This window comes from Pangasianodon hypophthalmus, chromosome 2 (genome assembly GCF_027358585.1).
Source record: "Pangasianodon hypophthalmus isolate fPanHyp1 chromosome 2, fPanHyp1.pri, whole genome shotgun sequence".
Lineage (NCBI taxonomy): Eukaryota > Metazoa > Chordata > Actinopteri > Siluriformes > Pangasiidae > Pangasianodon > Pangasianodon hypophthalmus.
In genome coordinates, this window is record NC_069711.1 from 9,749,172 (window position 1) to 9,762,974 (window position 13,803).

At 38.0% G+C, this 13,803-nt stretch overlaps 1 protein-coding gene across 3 annotated transcripts in view; it reads left to right on the plus strand.

The window, feature by feature from the left end:
- nav1b (neuron navigator 1b) overlaps positions 1-13,803 on the plus strand; it is a 66,911-nt gene that overhangs the window by 14,148 nt on the left and 38,960 nt on the right. The window lies entirely within an intron of this gene.

The following is a 13,803-nucleotide window of genomic DNA, read 5'->3' on the forward strand; positions in this document are numbered from 1 at the left end:
CTGTTGGAAAATATGCCTGTACAAAGACATAAACAGAACTCGGATGTGGTCTAATCTGCCACGTGTTGGCTGAATGGTGAAGCTATAAGCATTAGCATGCAGTAAGTCTTATGGGTTATTCTGCCTGGTTGAGCAGCTAAGAAACTGATGGAACCTAGGCAAAATGTTAGAGAAAGAAATATGATTTAAATCCCCTGATATACCCTTGAAAGCACCAGTATGCTTTGTTTGTACTTTGTATATAGCCTAGTATACCTTGGTTTTATCTCTGACATCTCACTGCTCTTCACCAGGAACATCACTTTCCATGTTATGAGGCAAGATGGGGTTTAAATGTCCTCTTTGTCCTTTTTTAGTTCAACACCAGCCCTACTTTCAGAGTGTCTCCATTTCAGTTATTCAGGAATTAGGCCCTTCTCTCTGGGGTACAGAGCTGGATGTGTTAGAGCTGCTGTCATGTGTTATTGCAAAATAACATCACGCTTGTAATGATCTACAGCACTTGCCTTTGGCTCCTGCCTACAACCAAATCACAGCTGTGATGTTATTCCCACACTGACTCTCGTGTTCTATTGTCAAGTCAGCTTTATTGTCAAGTGTATTCAGCATGCAGAGTATATGAAAAGAATGAAATTCTTATGCTACAGTAACATGCTCCTACAGCTACCATAAAGTGCGTAGGCTAAAGATATTAGTCAATTTCACTTACCAAGTAAGAGCTTTTGTTTTAAATGCATAATCAACATGCTGCTATGAAAGGCCATTTTGCTGCTTCACGCTTGCTTCTTTCTTTGCTTCATCATGTAACGTTCTGTTAACAATAGTCCCATCCAGAATTATTGGGACGCTTGATGAAAATGAGAAAAAAAATAATGTATATAAGATTAACACATGCATTTAATGTTTTGAGCTCAGACTGGGAAATTCATTCATCTTTAGTAGCATCTTTACCAAACAGCCCCAAAACCTGATCCATAACAATATTGTACAGTTGGTATCATAATGTTTTTCCTTGTATGAAGTCTCTTGCTGATAGCGCGCATGACCAAAAAGTGATTTAGTCTGATTTGACCAAACAGACATTGCCAGCTGTACGTCTAGTGACACTTGGTGAAGTTCAGGGGCTGCATTTTGTGAGATGCCCTCAGGGAGGGCTTCTATCTTCAAATGCCACCAAACAGTTTGTTGTTATGAATGTGACATTTAATCGTTGATTTTAAAACTTCCTTTATCTCGTTGGGAACAAAATGTAAATGCACATCTTCCAATACATCTTCCAATAGAGGACAGATTCCAACGGTCATATCCATTGTGTGCAGTGAAAGGCAACATAAGACACTTTGGGCCATTGTTTTTTTACTCTTATTCAGGTAGTGAGAAATTAAGATAAAAGAATTGAAGATAAAATGATATATGTTATAATTATATGGTCAGTATATTTTCCACATAAATAATAGTATATGTGAAATATATAAATTACAATGTATGTTGTGGAAATAGAAAGATGCTGGATGTAAATTACTGCATGGCAATGAACATATTAAATGTTATTATGCAAAAATAGCCCTGTAAGGTTCAGGTTTTTTACTATAATACAATGTGCTCTGTTTGAATAGATCAGTAAACTAGTGGAGTTTAGCTGAAAGAGGACCAAAAGCCTTGTAGTGGTGCTTTTATCTGAATGTTATTGCGCTAGACATCAAAGTGCAGTGTATCGTAGGAAGAATGCTAATCAGCCTCATTAGCACAGAGACTTGCACTGATGATGATGATGATGATGACTGCTAAGGGAGTGCAACCTGGAGTTAGAGCATAGTGCACTGAGTCTTTCTGGAGGTAGCAGTCCCAGGAACATCATGTCTGGGCATCCAATAATAACAAAATTCCACTACATGTTCTATACTTTTTAATGGAGCCATAAAATAAGATATTTTAAGTGTTTGTTGAAAGACTGAAAGACTTTATGTCTCTGGGTGTTGTAATTTCATTTGCAAGAAATATGCTAAATTATTTTGCATTAGCCTAATTTGTAATTAGGCCTATTCGCTAGGTTTTATAATGGTAGGCTTGGCATTCCAGCTGTTTCAGTACTGTCCATTACAGGCAGTACTAAGAACATTGTAAATAGGGTCTGAATTATTAAACAGGGGCCTTAGAACATGTGTGTTAAGTCACAGGCTGGAGTGTCAGGTTCCTCTGTAAACTGCCTAGGATTTGTATCCTGCCTTCCTGGTGCCTTGTAAGTGGTAATTGGTAAGCTGTAATAACGTCAGTTCCCACCTTGGCACGTTCGACGCTGAAGTGGGAAAAAAAATGGACGCCTCCATGAAAGCGTGTCTGTTGTCACGGCACCTAAAGCACCTTTAAAAGCTACTTTAACTGCACTTTTACAGTTACAGGCCTGTAACTACTGATACTGTTCTACTATAGTGAACTTCAAACATTCACACAAGATTTTGGCCTGAAATTGCAGCACAGCAACAACAGCAGACAATAGCGAGTAGCTTTAGCAACAAGCTAACTTGTTAACAGTAAAGATAACTCTAATGTTGATGATTACTTTCTCAAAACAGCGACTACTATGGTCAATGTTATAGATTTAACCAAGTCCTGTGTCTGTATATTAACTGATCTAAAGTCAATACTGTTATAAATGTATTTAAAAGAAAAGAAAGGCACTTTACACTGTAAACAGTGTGCACAGCCATGTTGATTTGACATCACTCATGTGTCTTAAGGCAGAGGCTGCTGGAGTAGGCTGGAGTGTCAGGTTTCTGTGTAAACTGCCTGAGATGTTTTGCCTTACCCTGGGTGGTACTGCAGCCGTTTTGATAGTACCTGCACCCCAAAGATATACAGCTCCTCACTTGCACCTACAAGGGCTTCTCCTCAGTCGTTGGTCATGCAAAATAATGTGGTCTAACAAGCCACATGGCCACATCATTTTATGCTCAAGACTCACCCTTGCTTCAGTAGATAATCTCACCTCCATATTAACAACTGCTGCTGTAATCATAAAGACTGTCCTCGACTCATCTCAGGAATCTTATTTATAATATGCTCATACTTTTAATCACACATTATACTGTTTGACTTTCCTCTTCTACACCTAAATGCTGTAATAATTTATAATCCCACTTCCGGTATCACCCTTTTGAGTCTTGAAGGTTTCTTCGTGTCGTCTCAGGGAGTTTTTTTCTTGCCACTGCCACCTCTGTCTTGCTCAAACCGGTCCCCAGTTTGATCATGAGCTCAGGTTACTGTCTGTGTGGAGTTTTGCATGTTCTCTCTGCATCTGCATATGGGTTTCCTTCAGGTTCTCCAGTTTCCTTCCACCTCCCAAACACATGTCAATAGGTGGATTGGTTATAAATTGGCCCTAGGTGTGGATGAGTGTGTTATCCAGAGTGTATTCTCACCTTGCACCCAGTGGGATAGGCTATGGACCCACCCCAACCCTGATCAGGATGACGGTTACTGAAGATGAGTGAATTACACTTGCCTTAATCACTACATACAGTACCAAACCATCGAACCATTCCATTCATATACATGGTTTTCTTTTCTTTTTTTTTAAAGTATGAGCTGCAGACAGATTTTTTCAGTACCCATCTCTGGTTTTGTGTATTTAATAAAACACATACATGAAATAAACTAGAAATAAGACACTTGTGTTAATAAGACATGCATTTCTTAACAAACTCTGATGTACTTAAAGAAAATTGTGGACTACTCCTAAGTGTCATCCTCAAAGTCTCTTGGAATGTAGGCTGCATCCTTCACCCTGGAACACAGGAGTAAATTCCTCAAAAGGCTGAGTCTAATTGAAATGTTATGTCTGTGGTTTCATCATTTTTGTCATGCTTTATGTCTAAGCTGTAAAAATAATGACACAACGGGGACCGCAGAGATGAGCTATGTGAGTGTGAAACTTGACTGAATGTTGGTCGCATTGCAGCCCAGTCCACAGTGAGCTATGCACTTGATAGATTTCTCATGTTTGGACCTTCACAGTCGTAGTTTGGGACCAGTAAAAATGCATGGGAAAAAATTTAAGCCCCTGGACAGATAAATAATGACTATTGAGTTTTGTGCTGTGCCAAAAAATGTAGATGTCTGTATACACAACCAGTTTTTTGTTTACTTTTTGCTTTTTTTGCCACCATTTTCAGCTGGTCATTTTGTGCAACCTGAGTATCAGAGTTATATTCAGACAGGAATTATCCAAATAAAAATGCAGGTGCGTTTTTATTGCATGTACATGCTCTATAAAAGTCTAAATACATCCATGTCTCCAAGCCGCATTCAACAACCAAATGCTTTATATCCCAGTAATCATGAAAATTGCTCCCAAGACAATCTATTTACAAAAAAGTTGTTTTTTTTAATATTGTTGTCATTAATATTATTTGAAATTTGCAAATATAGAGAACCTGTGCTGTACCTAGCTATACACCACAGGGCTGCTTTCCAATAACGATAAATGCAATTAGAGTGATACATGTTTATTTATGTTAAATTAAAACATGTAATTTGTTTGTTATTGTTTTTGAAACAGGAAAATAATTATTAGTTTATTAACCAATATTAGAATTGTTTATAGAAAAAAATCACAATAATTCCAGTTCTAGTCAGCATTACGATTTCAGAAGAAATGCCCATGCAAGATTAGGTAAGGTTCTGAGTTAGCAAATCTAGCTTTTGTAACAACTTTGTTTGTACGAAACCCAGCGTACGAAATCCTGAAATTGGTTTGGCTCTACTGATTTTATATAGATATACTGGTGAACTGGTTTTAGCCCAAGGGAGTTGTTAAATGTCGATTAAACCTTTAGAATAAATCACAAACCCCGGTTTTCTGTATGTGTCTCTGTTGAATGTGATAATTGATCCACAATTTATTAATTACTTCAATCACTGTATCAGCAGTATTTAAAATAATAGCCTGTTGAATGTGACTGCCACATGACATCTGCTTTATTTGTCAGTGAAGGAGATGTATCTCTCCAAATGCTGTATTTAAATTCGCCTCTGTGCTAGTGCAGTTCTTTGTGCTGATTGTGGCTCATTGGTATTATAAAGGGACATTGTGGCCGCAAGCACAAGTATTTTTTTCATCAATACTTACTCTTCAAACAGCTACAATGTGTCTCCTGTTTGCCTGGAATAAAACCTGCAGCCACACCAGCCCTTTGCAGACAAGATTTGACAACTCTGCTGTGCACTCTTTTTACATTGTGTCTTTTACACACACCCTGTCTTTGGACATACTAATATTGTGCACTGTCAGTTGTGCTTAATGCATTTGGACACAAAAGACAGCAGATCTTAGGCATCTGGCCTGGTCATATCTGCCAGCTATCCATCCCTCTCCTACAGTGGAAAAAAAAGAGTGATCTGTTTGGTGTTTTTTTTAGCATTTGATGGATGGAGTGAGCTAATGCTTAAGACAAAGCATGTGATGATAACAGCCCACACAGAATCCTCTTTCCTTATCATTGCATGTTAGGAGAGACAGATCAGAGCTAAATGAATGAGTGTTTGGAATTTGGGATGAATGTAAAAATTGACTTTTTACATTTTTTATCTTTTACAAATCAGTCTGTATGGTAACTGTGACATTTTGATTATGGTTACATGTAAACTGCTAATAATTTTCTGCATAAACCGAAGGGTGGGGATAGATAGTGTGGAAGAAATGACGATGGGTTGCAGGAGATGATCCCACCCAGTGTCTCTGTCTTTTTCTCTCTCTTTTTTTTTGCTCACTGTCTCTGTTCCTGTCTCTCTTTCTCTCGTTGTGCTGCAGCAGCGTGCCTCAGAGCATGCGGCACATGGATCAGGACGTGTTGCTATAGCAACCATAGTAACCCCCCATCTTCAGTGTGACCCGATGAAAAGCAGTGTGGGTGTGTCAGTGTGTTAATGTGTGGATGTGACTGGAATCCTAATATAGACAGGAATAATGGAATATTAATGTACAGTGCAGTAAAGGGACTTGATAGGTTACATTACATGGCTCTTGTTCAGCTTGACGGGATGAGTCGTTTTCCATTTACTCATCTCTTTCAGTCTCTAATCCTGGCAGAAAGATATGTGCACTCCAGTGCCATCAGAAAGATACAGTCATGTGGAACTGTAAAGGTCCAATGTAGAAGTGCAATATTTTAAGATGCAAAATATAAATGGAATACTAACATATCAAGCGCATGTCGTTAAGTTGTAGCGGCAGTACCGCTATCAGACCATCAGCTGGACACGCACACATGCACACATGGACTAAAAACATCTGGGGATGAACGAGGTCCTGGGGCCATTCATGTCACTAACACCCATCATACACTGTTTCATGTTGGAGCTTGCCTGGGAAGGTTAGCAGAGCGTAGGTCATGCATGTCAGCAGGGTCAAGCTGGAACACGACTTAACACTACATTTACTACTGAGTCATTCTGCACAATTATGAAAGATTATTATGATGCCATATTCAAATTATTTTGCCCATAGACAGTGATTTGATCAAGATACTGTATAAAGGAAGACCCGAAATTATCTGTCCACAGAGAAAGATAAAATAATTATCATAAAAGTTAAAAATTTTTAGACGAGTTATTCTCGTCTAGTTCATTAACTCCATTGTCCTTGTTTTTCTTCCCTTTTTTGTATGTGACATATTTAGACAGAAAGACAATGACAGAGTACAAAATGCTGCTATGTTTTCTCCGAAGAACTGACTTTGCCTGATGAAATCTTCTTGCAGCGATTTTCCAGCCTAGTGATTAAAGAGACAGGCAAAGACTAAACGCAGAATAGTGAAGCGTACTGACAGAGAGCATCATCAGCATGAGTGCTGCGCTCTTGCAGTCTATCATTTCTCTGACCTTTGCCACTTCTTTTTAAAAATAACATTGATTCTGCTCCCTTCTGAAGGAATCTATGGTTCAAATTAAGTTATTTCAAAACATAGGTGTTGGATTCAAAGTACAGTATGCTAACTATTTAGGCCTGCTGTGGGGCTGAGGGTATAAATGCACTAATTTGAGTCATGTGTGGCTCTGCGTGTGTGTGTGTGTGTTTGACTTGAGCCAGAGCCACTGTTTCACCTATGTAAAGAAAAAGACAGTGGTCTGGCTTTGCTCCTATACAGAGAGAGCCTACAGTAAAAGACAGGATAGGAGACACACCCCGAAGCAAAATATTACCTCATGATCCTGAATACAGGGTCATTAATAAAGATTTAGCATCACCATTTGGGCACATTAAGCACATTTACCCAGTTATGAAAACATCGTTTGCCTTGTAATGAAAGCACATACCCTGAAAATGTTTTTGTTCTGCTATATATATGCTTTGTATGAACAGTAAGTAATGAGTTTTGATTGTGAGTGTGAGTGTGTTGTGCAGAGTGTGCTTCTTTGCAGTCATGTGTGGTTTTATTTCAGCTTTAATCATATGACCCACTGTGTGATCAAATCGTATAAGGTTATTTTTGCTCTGGGAATATTACACTATGTAAGAAGCTAAACATTCTTCCTTTGAATACTAGTAACAATTGTAATGGGATCTCATGGATGTGTTGTACTAGCTACTGTGTTTGGGGTTATTTTTTGGTTTGGTTTTGAGTGGTCCTGATAATACTGCTACAGTAACTCACAGACGGTGCAGTGTCAGGGGTGTTGGGTTGCTATTGGCGGGAAACTTCATTACATCATTCAGCAGCTCAGATACATCAACGTCATTACGTCACAGTTTCAGGCACAGAAGAAGTAAGACTCCATGATAACAAGCGAGATCAGGTAACCAATTGGGAAAGAACGAGTCTAAACAAACCAAACACAAGTCAGAGTGAGGGTCAATACAAGACTATAAGAGAAAAACGTATTTTTTCTTGCTGATTTATCCTCATTGTGCAATTTATATCTTTACCCAGTTGTGAAGTTGTTTAGCTAGAGAACACATGGTGGTCAACTAGTGGCTAACATGGTGTTTGTGTGTTTCTCTGTATTTTTATATTAGGTGAGAGTGAGTAACCCAGGGTGTTAGATCAACTCAAGATTGTATGTTTATTGCTATGTGTTTTACGTAACATGCTAATGCTATCAGGCTAATGTCTAAATTGTTTGACAGATTGGAGAAGAAATATTGGATGGTACAGGAGATGAGTTTTGCTCTCTACACTGTGTTTTAGCTAGCTAGGTAGAGGTAGCAGACTTCCTTGCATCTATCAGCACTGGAAACTTCCAGAATTGTCTCTGATGCAGATATACCCAAGCCAAAACAGCAGCATGCTGTGAGATTAAAGAGGAGCACCTGCGAAGTTTTGTTCTTTCGTCTGGGACTCAGTGACTGTAACAGTCACATTGATGTGCACCATAATGTTGGTAATGGAAACACGAGCATATATTTATATTTATATTATTGTCAGAGTCACACATACTTGGGCTGTGTCCCAAACTGCATACTGCTGTACTGAACAGTTCAGTACAGTCAGTACATCTGTAGCGTCGTTACGATTTAGTCATACTACTTAGAGCACATTATGGAGTTTGGGATGAGCCTTGATTTTCTCTGAGTGCGTATTCACTTAGAACTCACAGCTATGAGATTAATGTATTATAAATTATTCTAACAGCATTTTTCTACCAGAGAGGGCAAAATTCCAAAATCTTACATCCTGTAGCTTTAAAAATACATGTGGCTAGACGTGTGGTGATAAGGGGGTGAATAACAATCGTAAATGGACCTGATGAAATATTTCTTTGAAGTTGTCACCATGGTTACAAGGCTATTAGGGAAAAGGAACTGACTCAGTACATTCCAGTCATTTCTGCCTATAATGTAGTATTACAACATTTCTCCCAGGAAATATGGTTGTCATTCCAAACACTGATTGTACAATCAGAGGGTCTTTGAGACGACAGTGTAGACCAAACAAGTTAGCTATGACAAATTACTGTTAGCTACTGTTAGCCAATCTTAGGATTAAAAAAAAATACATGAGCTATACATGAGTGTTAGTGCATTTCATTGGGTTGCAGCAACACTTAGAACTTTTAAATCTGTACCTTTCTTTAGTTCAGCAGTGACAAAATCCCTCCCTACTTTTACAAGCCAGGTTTAGTGAAAACAGGACTCCTTGTTTTTTTTTGGTTTTTTTTACACTTCCTGCCCACACCTATGCCTATGGATCTCTCTGTACAAGAATAACAAAATGTTCATAATCGCTTATAAATTTGCTTGTCTATGATGCCTTTAGATTTTAAACCAGAAGATACTATTTGCTTTGGTGTCTATGTCTATGGCTGTGTTTATAATTAAGCTTAAGTATTTTAATCTAGCGGCAAAAAATCATAACTAAATCATAGCTACTAAATCATATAATACGTGTATCTGTGTGTGGCATATAATGTAGTATATGGATTGGTAATCTGCTTCTGGATTAATACTGTATGTGCAGAATTTGTCATTTTATTTGCCCTCTATTACCGTAGCTTTTTCATGGTATGTTATTATCCTTAGTCGTCTGCATTCTGCATTTCTGTTAGTTGAGGAGCAAAACAGTCAGAAACATATGGTGTGCGGCGGCCATGTTTCTCAGTAACAGCTGAGTGGTGGGCGCAGTAAGTAGAGCTGATAAGAGGATCTAGTAACTGCTACACAAAGTCTAACTGATAATGAACAATAAAAGAGACAATCTTGGTGGAGAGAATCTGCCCTACACTCTCTGCACAAAACCACAACTTAATAAAGCAAATGCATACATTCTGTAATTAATATGGTTTTGGTGATGCTGCTGTGGTTGACAATAATAAAGATAAGAACTCTTGGTCATTCTTTACCAATTATCATTGCATTGTCAAATGCAAAACTAATTATTTAATAATAATAATAATAATAATAATAATAATAATAATAATAATAATAATAATAATAATAATAATAATGGTGCTGCTTCACTGTCCGAAGGCTCTGAATGTCTCCTGTATATATGTAATGAAACAGATTGGCAGGTTTTGGCCTTGACCCTCCCAAAAAAAGGGGGAAAAGTTCCTTGTTTGAACACTGGGTGTCGCTATCACGTAAAATCAGATCTAAAAGCTGATCAGATCCCAATCTCTTCCTCCCCTCCTTCACAATGTTAATAAGGTTCTAAGCCTTTTTTTTTAACCAAGCTTTTGGGTTTATGGCAGCATCAAAGTGACTAGAGATATAACGTTAATGCTAGAGTTTTTAAGCATGATGGCTGAATGAATATTTTTACTATTAAGTGCAGAGGAAAATGTCTGTATAATTAACGTAATCAGTTACTGTAAAGAAAGAATGGGCTATATTTAGTGTGTGAAATCATGAAATATTTATTAACTTGAGTATCTTTATTCAAGCATATTGCAAAGAGTACTTAAAACTTTGCATATTAATCTGGTTGAAATTAAAAGTCTAATTGGGTCTGTTATACATTTACAGTTACAGCAATACAGTATATATATATATATATATATATATATATATATATATATATATATATATATATATATATATATATATGTGTGTGTGTGTGTGTGTGTGTGTGTGTGTGTGTGTGTGTTTCTCCATCTGGCTCCTAATAAGAACGGTTTGGACAGCCTGTCTTAGACTAAGGCAAACATTTCTGGGTCGTTGCCGCTCTGTCTGAGTCTGAGGAGTGTTGTAATAAGCAGATGTGCATGTGTTTATCTGAACACCAACAACACTGATAAACTGATCAGATTACATCTAGCTCTGTTCATTCATGCGCACTGTTTTTGTTTTTCTTTAATCTTATAGGTTTTTACTGATGGCCAACAGACCTACTATAAGTATAGTCTGACACTCTTAGGGTGTTTTCACATAGAGTTCTTTTTTAATGAACCATATTCAGTCCTAATTGGACCCAGAAAGAAACTAGGTGAAAATGACCTGTGCTTCTAGTGTTCACAATAAAAAGGGACTCAATAAGGATTTAATAAGGGACGTATTTAAGAAGGGACTTATTTGCTAATTGATGGGCTCTTAGACCACTTGTTGTTCACATCGAGACTTCTTTAGAACGCAGAGCCCAGCTGTGTAGTACTGAATTATGGATCATATTAGTCAAAATGTTGTTTGACATGATGCTATCATTTGATTGTGGATGAAAAATAGAGAGCAAAAAATAGAATTTAAGTGAAATACTGGAAGTGTCTGGAAAAAACAGAAAGCAATGAGGAGAGGGATTTTTTTTTTTTTTTGAAAAACCATCAAACATAACACAAGGCCTAGCTGTGTTTCTGACTCTCGTGGAAGTGTTTGGAATAGACTAAATGCATGCATACACTACATACATTACAACAGTAATATATTATTTTCCTGTCCCTGACATTATTATTATTAATAGTAGTAGTAGTAGTAGTATTACTGCCTAATTACTTAAGCTCAGTAGGGTAATTGCTAGTGACACTGCCTCTAATGGCTCTCGTCATGTTTCTGCCTAACACTGCTTGCTTGGTCATGGGACCAAGTGCAGCTATTAAATACTTTTTTCACTTGATTGTTTTTTTAGTTGTGAGGTGACAGAAAACTGCAGCCATGTATGAACAGCAAGCCTCAAGTTCTTTAGCTATAAAGTAAAACGTGAAGTGGACTGGGACCACTTTGTTTACGCAAGACACGAACCAAGCAGACCAGAAACAGACCGTTCTGGGACCGTCTCTAGAGGTGTTCTGAGCACGGTTCGCTCGTGAGCCGTTATAGAGGGGCTCATTTGTTGTGTTCACATATGGGCAAAAATGCTGAGTCATCATTCTAAGCATTCTAAGACCACTTGGAATGCTAAATCTGACCAAGTGTGAAAAGACATCTTATTTATCCTTGTTTTCGAGGTACTTTCACATGAAGGTGAGTGCTATGGATCTTGTGGAGCTTTCTGTCTACAGACAAAATGACCTTGGTGACTAGAGGCTATGTGTTTACAGCAATCCTCTTACTACCCCCTTCTGTCCCCATTGAGATGCATACATCCAGGGTGTGAATCATCTTGGGCCACACACAGAATGTGTATTTGTGTGTCAGACATGGTCAGTGGAAAGGCATCACCACACCAGAAGGAAAGAAGGGGGAGCGGGAAACAGTCTGAAGCTCTACTTGGGCAGTTTAAGTAGTGATGAGTCCAAAGCGCACGCTATAGGCTAAGCTATCTCCTAAATCTGTCCATATCATCAAGGAACATTGTGGCTAACGTTTCACTCACTTTCCACTAGTGATACTTCATACAGTCATCTACATTCCTGTCTTTTTTTGCCTCTTTCATGCAGAGATCACTGGGTCCATATTCAGAGTAAAATCTCATCCAGGTCTCCCTGCTGAGATCTCAAGGACAGGGAGGAAATCTCCCCTACAAAGATGCACAGTGATGAATGTGTAGAAAGCCTCGTTGCATTAGACCAAGTCTAGCGTGAGCTGTCGTCTGGAAAAACCATTACGTCTCACTAACACTGGCCTAGTCTAAACATTTAATGTGATGACCAGGATTAAAGACCTCCTGTGATCTCTCTACAGCCTGTATTATGGAGAGTGAGTGTTTTGTTGACACGGGAGAGCAAAAGGGAAGTGATTCTTCTGCTCCTCCAAGTTCCTCATTCCTAAAATCTCACTTGTGCAGTTACAAAGGGGCACTGTGTTTCAGTCCACAAACATAGCTTGTTGCGAATAAAGCTGACTGGCGCAGATGGGACCGGTTGTACTCGTTTGTGTGTAGTATATGCTATCTCAGGACTATGGCTTCCCTGTTAAAGCTTTAACTTAGCCTTCCCATCTGTCCACCTTGGCATGTGGAAGCCCTTTGTGTTTGCCTTCAGGAGGTCCAGGCTTCAAAATTATGACTATACTACTACTTTTTTTAATGATTTAGTTATAATGTAGATGCTTGCATGACATTTTTATTTTTAGATGATTAAAAAATGTTTCACTTCAGCTTTCAATTAAACTGTGCTGCAAAACATTGCACACACTGAAGAAAATGATTGTTTAATAGATTAGAGTAAGTACATATAGTGTTAATGAGTACATGTAGTGTGTTAGTGAATACATGTAGTGTTAATGAGTACATATAGTGTTAGTGAGTACATATAGTGTTAATGAGTACATGTAGTGTGTTAGTGAATACATGTAGTGTTAATGAGTACATATAGTGTTAGTGAGTACATATAGTGTTAGTGAGTACATGCAGTGTGTTAGTGAGTACATATAGTGTTAATGAGTACATGTAGTGTGTTAGTGAATACATGTAGTGTTAATGAGTACATATAGTGTTAGTGAGTACATATAGTGTTAGTGAGTACATGTAGTGTGTTAGTGAGTACATATAGTGTTAATGAGTACATGTAGTGTGTTAGTGAATACATGTAGTGTTAATGAGTACATATAGTGTTAGTCAGTACATGTAGTGTGTTACTGAATACATGTAGTGTGTTAGGGAGTACATATAGTGTTAGTGAGTACATGTAGTGTGTTAGGGAGTACATATAGTGTCAGTGAGTACATATAGTGTTAGTGAGTACATGTAGTGTGTTAGGGAGTACATGTAGTGTGTTAGTGAATACATGTAGTGTTAATGAGTACATATAGTGTTAGTGAGTACATGTAGTGTGTTAGTCAGTACATGTAGTGTGTTACTGAATACGTGTAGTGTGTTAGTGAGTACATGTAGTGTTTTAGGGAGTACATGTAGTGTGTTAGTGAGTACATATAGTGTTCGTGAGTACATGTAGTGTGTTAGGGAGTACATATAGTGTCAGTGAGTACATATAGTG